Source organism: Odocoileus virginianus, unplaced genomic scaffold, assembly GCF_023699985.2.
Source record: "Odocoileus virginianus isolate 20LAN1187 ecotype Illinois unplaced genomic scaffold, Ovbor_1.2 Unplaced_Contig_117, whole genome shotgun sequence".
NCBI lineage: Eukaryota > Metazoa > Chordata > Mammalia > Artiodactyla > Cervidae > Odocoileus > Odocoileus virginianus.
The window spans coordinates 14362-22502 of record NW_027224434.1 but is presented as its reverse complement, the minus strand read 5'-3'; the positions used below and the strand labels follow the sequence as shown (position 1 = coordinate 22502).

The 8141-nt window shown below is 45.4% G+C and overlaps 1 long non-coding RNA gene across 1 annotated transcript; it reads right to left on the bottom strand.

Moving 5' to 3' along the window:
- Window positions 1-896: 896 nt before the first annotated feature.
- LOC139034264 (uncharacterized) lies at window positions 897-6696 on the bottom strand. Its single transcript, XR_011486675.1, has 3 exons — window positions 6537-6696; window positions 4412-4515; window positions 897-1339 (listed from the first exon to the last, which is right to left on the bottom strand). It is a non-coding gene; the product is annotated as an uncharacterized lncRNA (long non-coding RNA).
- Window positions 6697-8141: the final 1445 nt, after the last annotated feature.

Here is an 8141-nt window from a genome sequence, read left to right as displayed (position 1 = left end):
AGAAACCCTATTCCAGGTTAGATACATTAAATATGCACAGCTCTTTGTATGTCAATCAAACCTCAATAAACTATTTTCTTAAAAAAAATATTAACCATACCTAGCTTGAATTGTTTGACCCTGTTACCATTGTTTATTGGTCTAAACATTTGTTATCTTAATCTTCCTTTCTCAAGTGGCCTCTTGCTTAGTATCTATGTATTTTGGCAACTGGAAATATTCAAGGACTTATTAATTTCTTTATAAAAAATTTACTTGTTGCTATCAAGCTGTTATTGTTGCTGTCATTGTTAGCTACAATGCTGAATCTAGTTTACTTGTCACAGATCACAGTAAAAGGCATACTGCAAAAAAAATTAAATACTTCTCATCAAAAATAAGTGAAAAAGACAGGCAGAATGACAGATCAGATGGGTGCAATTTGAGGTAAATTTGATGATTTGAAGATGAATGAAGGGGGATACCAGGCAAGGAAATCAGGTATCCACTTGAAGGTGGGAAAGGCAAGAAATGGATTCTTCCCTGAGTCACCAGGTAGGAATATAGGCCTGCCAACACCTTGATTTTGCCCCATGAGACCCAAGTCTGACTTATGACCTACAAAATGGTAAGATAATCAGTTTGAGAGGTTTTAATGCCATACGTTTTTCTGGTAGCTTGCTACAGTAGTAATAGAAAACAAATTGAGAAATTAAGCAACTCAATTTTAGAAAGAACAATCCATGTTACTATATAAATTCCCATTTTCCTCCCTCAAAATACTGAAGTGATTTTCTCCCTTTTGTGAATCTCAAGTCTGCTCTCCTTTTGTGGCTAACATGCACACCTTATTGTTGGGTGAGAAAACAGACTCTGAAGGTTGGGGTCTAAATAAAATCTTATGAAATGGGGTCTCTGTGACCCTCCTAGGACAAAAGAAGGAGGGAAGCCATGGAGTGGGGTGAGGAGGTGTCACTTACCATAGACGGTGAGGAGGAAAACCTGGGTAAGTTCTAATCCTCCAGTAAAGCTGACTCGAGCCCGGTAGTGTCCACTGTCCTCACAGGTCAGGTTCTCAATCTTCAGGGACAAGATGTTGGGCACATGGACCCTCTGCTGGTACTTGTCCTGGAGGCTGACCCAGGTTGGGGTGTCTGCCCCACGGTGGACTCGCAGCAGGACATGTAGTTTGACTCAGGGCCAAAGCCCCATGAGACCTCCTCTGGTTCAGCTTCTTGCTTCTTGATCACATGAAACAACACAGAACCTCCTCGGATCCCCTGCAGGGGAACATGGGCTCCAGAATCCTGAACTTCAGAACCACGTGCACCAGGACTCTTGGCCCCAGTGCTGCAGATGCCTAAAGGATTGGAAATTGGAAATATGTTTTTTTTTTTTCCATCAATAATAAAGGAAAGAACTCACACAAACCTCTTTTTAAAATATTCTACCCAATATAATTCCTTGATTCTAGTAAGACAGCCAAGTACAATTAATTAAAATAACTTTTGGAATCAAGTGCTCTTTCTAATGAAGTTAACATTGAATAGGTTACATAAATTTACTAACCTGACATTTCCTTACAAACCTCATAAGGTCAGTATAAGTTAAATGACATCATAAATGAAAAGCACCCAGCACATTTTCAGGCACAAATTAGGTGCATAACTGTAGAAGGCACTTCTAAAATGTCTCCTTACATCCTTGCCTCCTTGTGTTCACACACTTGTTTCTCTGGAGTGTGGACTGCACCTAGTGACTTGCTGTCAGGAATGGACCGCAGCAGACACGGTGGATGTCACTCAGTGGTTTTAGAGTACACAGGACTGTGACTTCCCTCTTGCTTACACTCTCACACACTCTCTTTCACTCTCTCCCTTGCTTGCCCTGAGGAATCCAGCTGCCATGCTGTCAGTTGCCCTACTGGGGAGACCCATGTAACAAGGAACTGAGGAGCCTCTGGTCAACATCCAGGGAGGAGCTGAGGCCCTCAGTCCAACAGGAGCTTCCTGCTAGCAGATCTTTCCCAGATGACCCTGAGCTGATGTAGCCTCAGTCAAGACCTTGATTTCAGTCTGAGAGACCCTGAGCCAGAGGACCCAGCTGGGTCCTGACCTAGAGAAAATGTGACACTCTACCTGATGGTGTTTAAGGCATTAACTTTTGGGGTGACAGGTTACACAACAGTAAATACCTAATACAAATATGAATGCTGTTCTCCTTTTTGCTTCTAAGCAGTGTGGTAGTCAGGAGAGGCTAGGCTGTGCTGTGTAACAAGCAGTTAAAATACCTCAAGGTCTTAGAACAAGAGGAGTTTATATCCCCCACCACAGTCCCCATGAGGGAGCGAGGGAGGGATCCCGTCACACGGAGTGGAGGCTCCACCACCTGCATGGAGCCCACAGGGTCCTCACAGGCTCCCAGCCCCACAGCAGGGAGGGGAAACAGGAGAATCACACTTCTGTCCAGAAGTAGCGTGCTCTCAGCTCTTGCTTTCTGGCCAGCACTGGTCACAAGGCCCTGGCTAACTGCCAGGGACTAGAATATGAGAGTGAGCAAGTGATCATTTAGTGAGCTCTGCTGTCCCTGCCACCGAGTCAGCACTTCCCTAGCCAGTCCCCAAGTGGTTGCAGTGGGCCTTCCTCGATCACTTTCCTGCAGAGCTGAGACCAGTGGGCACATTCCCCTCAGGGCCACCCCATCCTGAGCCCACCCTCCCTCATCAGACACAGGCCCCAGGGACTGGCTACCCTCTGTCCTTTTTGGGGACAGGGTAGGACAGAACAGAACCAGAGAAAGTAATGCAGAACACTCTTATCCTGAAGGGAACAATAATTTGCTTTTCCCAGGGGGTCATGATCCACCTGGGTTGGCCTCTGCCTGTCAGGAAAAAAGTTCTCTCTCCACATGAGTAAGTTCTCCTCATATCAAGCCTGCCTTCCTCTATTATACTTATATTCATTCCTGGCTCTCATTAGAAGCAGAGAGTGACTCAGGCCAGTATTCACATATATGTGTACTTCAGATATTTCTTTGTATTTATTTAATAACTTATTCACTGAATTAGGCATCTCCTTGGGGTCAGGCCTCCATCCCAGTCCCTTCAACTCCCCTCACAGGCCTGGAGCCTTACATTAGGCTTAATACTGCTTTACTATATTTCCAGAGAATGGTTTGCAAACAGTTTCCATAGACTGTGAACGATGTTGTCCTTCAGGAGGTGGTCTAAACGTCCCCCTCAGGAGCAGAGGCAGAGAAAACAGAGGGCCAGACTGGATTCCCAAGGGGATGCTTGAAGAAGAGCATCCCTCATTCCATGCAGGGCTGAGAAGTGACCACAGTAATGGTCAGGGGTCTCCTCTTTGCAGGTGCCCCGAACAGGCTCACTGCTGTCAGTCCCTGTCGTGACACAGGACAAGGATACATGGGATGAGGAGACAGAGCAGAGGCCTGACATACACACACGAGAGTCCTCTCTGGGGACAGAAGCTGGGAGAGCCCTTAGGGGGGCATCTGCCCAGGCCCCTCCTGTCACAGAGGAGGAGGCACCCCAGAGGGTGAACCTGTCCTGGGTCACACAGGGCAGAGCCACTCCTGGCACCAGGGCTCCCCTCTCCCAGCCCAGTGCTTCTCCCCTGCAGGAGCTCCATCAGCTCCCCACCCTGTCCCTGTCCTTCCCAGGGGCTTCTCTCCCAGCACTGCTGTCTCATCACCAGGATCTGAGCAGCTCCTGGAGGCTCATCCTCCAACTTTCTCTCCTGGGAAAGGGGAAGCAAGTAATTTGCTTCCCCTTCCTGGGAAGGGTTTAGCAGAGCAGGGAGTAGCTTTCCAGGTGGCACTAGTCATAAAGAACCTGCCTTTCAATGCAGGAGACATAAAAGATGCAGGTTTGATCCCAGGATCAGGAAGATTCCATGGAAGAGGGCATGGCAACCCACTCCAGTATTCTTGCCCGGAGAATCTCATGGACAAGGGAGCCTGGTGGGCTACAGTCCATGGAGTTGCAGAGTCAGACATGACTGAAGCGACTTAGCGTGCACACACAGCAGAGCAGGGACTTCTGGCAAGTGGAGAGTTAAACGGCAGACCTACCAGACCCTACACTTGCTGGAAATGAGGGATCCAGGGAGAGAGGAGGCTCAGCCCTCAGGCTGCAGGGAGGATGGACCCAGAAGCTGGCGGTGAGCACCAGCTGTGAGGATGATGAAAGAAGACATAGAAAAAGAATGCAGACAGTTTATTGTGTACTACAAAATACTGAAGAAGAAAATCAAGCCAGAAAGGCTATGGTTATAAACAAGAGAGTAAAATTTATTTAAATGATATAAAATTTAAAAATCAACATAAAATTTTGTTCACATTTCTGACCCTTCCTTCGTCATCACACCAGGAAATCAATAGCCATTTTTTCTCAACTCATAATCAAACCCACCTGTACCTTTGCACTGTCTCCTCCGTCTCCATGACTCTCTCTAGATGTCAGTGATGGTAGGGGCCCTTTCTTCTTTGTGTTCTGCCAGTAGACACAGGGACACTCTGAGGGCATGAAGGAGACTATTGCTATGATGAGTGCATCTTCCCAGGACCTACCAGTAGCTTCTGTGTCTCTGGGAAATTCCAGTGCGAACTGAACTCACCTTCAAGTTTCCTTTCCCACTACTTCTGAACTCATGTCCAGAAAAGGGTTAAAGATGTTAAGAATGGTAAAGACAAAGATACTTCACCCACAGCATCACTCCTCACCACTCACCCCTCCAAATGTGTAGAGCAAGTAGTGTTCCTTTCAAAGATGCCTCTTCCATTTCACCCAGGATGACCAGCCTCCACTGGGAAGTGTCCATCTATTCAGTACCGTGGAGGTTGGGGCTAAGGGGACAACAAATTCCACTCCTTCCCACATCCTGGGGGACCCTGAGAAAGTCATTTTCCTTCTCTGTGTGTAGACTGTGTCATCTCTAACATGTCAAATACAAGCCATTTCTCTCTCTTTTTTTCTCCCTTTATCTCACTTTGTCTCCATCTCTATTTTTTATTTGTGAATTTCTAGTCCTAGACTTTGGAAAAGACTATAATTTTGAACATATTTTTGTAGTTAAATAACACTGGAAAAGTGAAGAAAGTCTACATTTTACTGTAGACAGAAGCAATCTAGTTAAATGGGATATAGTCCTTATTTCAATGCCCTTTATTAATATAAGTTGGTCCATTTTTACAAATGCTCTCTAATTTATTTAATTTTATCCAGAATTCACAATCCACTATATTTTCTTACTCATTAGTTTGTATTTAATTTTTATATGTACAAATGTCTAATCTTTCATAAATTTATTGATGTATTCACACCCTTCTTGTGAATTTTCCAAATTTATTTATTTTTAATTGAAGGATAATTGCTTGGTATGCATCCTTCTTTAGGACATTCTCTTTTTCTTTCAGTTCCTCTTTTTTGCTCAACTCCTTATTCTCTCCATTTTTTCTTCTCCCACCTCGAAACTTTTCCCCCATTTTAATCCCCTCTTAGTCATCTATTACATTTTCTTTGCATTTTCTCTTACTCTCATAAATACATGGGTGTATAGACAATTTTAAATATCAAAGATTACTGTTTCATTTACAAGATTAGGATTTTATTAAATACAGTTTTCTGCATCTTACTGATGGAAATCCATGCATCTGACACTATCAAAAATTAGAAATACCTCCTAGCCCATTAGTAGACTGCTTTATTTTTTTAAGGCTTCATAATACTCCACTGTACAGAAACTTCCCATCTTGTTCAATCATTTCCAAATTGATATAAAGATCAATTTTTTCTAGGATTTTGCCCTAAAACAGGGCTTTGCATTATAGAGGGCATCCTTCCAGATAATTTGTTTTACTGGGAGGTAATTTTTCAAATTTTCAAAATGAAAACTAACACTGAGGTGGAATGCAAAATTTATAAACTCCTTTAAGATAAACTGGAGACTGCAAGGACCCTCTCCTTTGTGAAGATCTGCTAGGATCTGCACCCCAAACCCTGGTGGAGAGTGCATGTTCACTATCCTTTCTAGTAGAGAAGCCCAAGGAGCCTGACTAGAGTTGCTTCCTCTGGCCCAGACCTGGGGCTCTTGTCGGCCTCCTCCTCCACGATGTCTTGTATAAGCTTCCAGGGCCCCTCTGAGTCTAGACCAGGAGAACCTCAATCCCTTGCCCTCTGCCCTAAGGAGCCATGTTCTTTGTCTCCCTCCCTCTCCCCAGGACCCTGGGCAGGCTCTCTTGGCTTCCCTGTTACTGCAGCAGAAGCAACCTCACCTCCCTGGAAATGGTTCTCTTAATGCAGACAAGGCTGCCTGAGTTCAGGGGTCCCAGACTTGCCACATAATCAAAGGCTTTATTATTCTTTCCTTGCACTCTGTGGCTCTAAACCAAGTACACTGCTTTTGAAAATTTGTAAGAGTTGTTTTCCCCTTTGGTTCAACAAGACGTCAAAACCTAGAGAGCACTCCAAGTGGTAGGGTCCTGCTTTGCTGGCTTTATCCGATATCCCTCCCTCCCCAGGAGCCCAGGTCACTCACTGAGAAGGAGACTGATGAATCCCAGGAGCCAGGAGGTCCGGCAGAGGTGGGGGTCTTCTGAGCAGGGCCTCATTGCAGGTTGCCTGCCACCCTGTTCAGCTGCAGAGGAAATATTGATGAAGGTAGCTGCAAGAGAAGAGAAAAGCTTGGGCCCCAGCTTCCCACCCTCAGGGTGGAGCTAACAAATTTGTTTCTAGTGGACCACTGGCCAGCATTAGTTCTCTGTCAGTCTATGTCTCCTGCATTGGCAGGCGGTTTCTTTACCACTAGCGCCACCTGGGAAGCCCGAGCTCTGTCAGTCTAGAGAAACTCCATTTAATCTTATCCCCAGCATATACACTATGCACTCAATAAGTAATTTTAAAATGAATGTATAAATAATCTCACTCTGTGATGTGCCTGGCATACTGTTGAAAAGACCCCACTCAGTGAAGTCACTGCCAGCTTGGAGTTCTCACACACTCTTCCATGATTCCCTGGGGTAACAGCTCTGCCCCAGGCAGACCAGCTCACCAGTGCCAGGCTACAGTCAGGCACAGAAGTCATGCTCTGCAAAAAGGCTAGGCTAAGCCCCATCTTGGTCTTCCCAGGTGCTCGGTGGTAAATAATCCTGACTACCAACACAGGAGATGTAAGAGATCAAGTTCAGTTCTCAGGTTGGGTAGATCTCCTGGAGAAGCAAATGGCAGGCCACTCAGTATTCTTGCCTGGAAAATTCCACAGAGAGAGGAGGCTGGCAGGTTACAGTCCATGGGATCAAAAAAGAGTTAGACACAATTTAGAGACTAAACAACAACAAAGCCCCATCTTGGCTTCGTGGCTGCTCTGTCTCTTTTCTATTTAATGAGTCAAATTTTCTAATTTTTCAGAAACTTCAACTCTCAGTTTCCTATGTAAGAAGCTGTGGCAAGGAACAAAGTTCTTCAGGGGAAGTGTGAACTTCCCACATCCCAACACAAATATTGGCATTTACCTGTTACTTGCATCTGTATGGCCTTCCCAGCTGTCACCAGGGCTCCCTATATACACAAGGCAAAGCCAGACCCCTCATAGAAATTGTGCCACAGCCAAGCATTTCCCTTTAGTCTCCACCAGGTCCATTCCTGCTCTCACAGAGGGGAAGAGATAGACATCTACACACTCCTCCTGATCACAGCCTCAGCTGCATCAGCCTCCACACAACTGGCTGAGGGTCAGGCTGTGGCTTTTTCTCCCCATGCTGGATACCCCATATTATCCAAGACTCTCACCTCTCATATTCTGGAGGAGCAGCACCATCCTCCTAATGTACCTCCTTTTCCTTCCCATTGAGGCTTCTCCCTTAACTGCTCAAGCAGAAAGTCCCAAAGCTGGATCCACAGGACTGGCCCCATTACCATGCACTTAAGGTAGTCAGGTACTTCATATTAAATCTTTTATGGATGTAAAACCCTCCTCCAAGAGGGATTTTTTTTTACCTGTAAAAGGTCACAGGAGTAAACAAAGGGCAAGACCTGGACTCTTGACATCAAGCTGATGACACATCCCCCCACACAGCCCCTTTCTCTCTCCATCTTAGTGGCTTCAAGCAAGTCTTCTGAAGCCTAGTCTGTGCTCCTTCCAAAA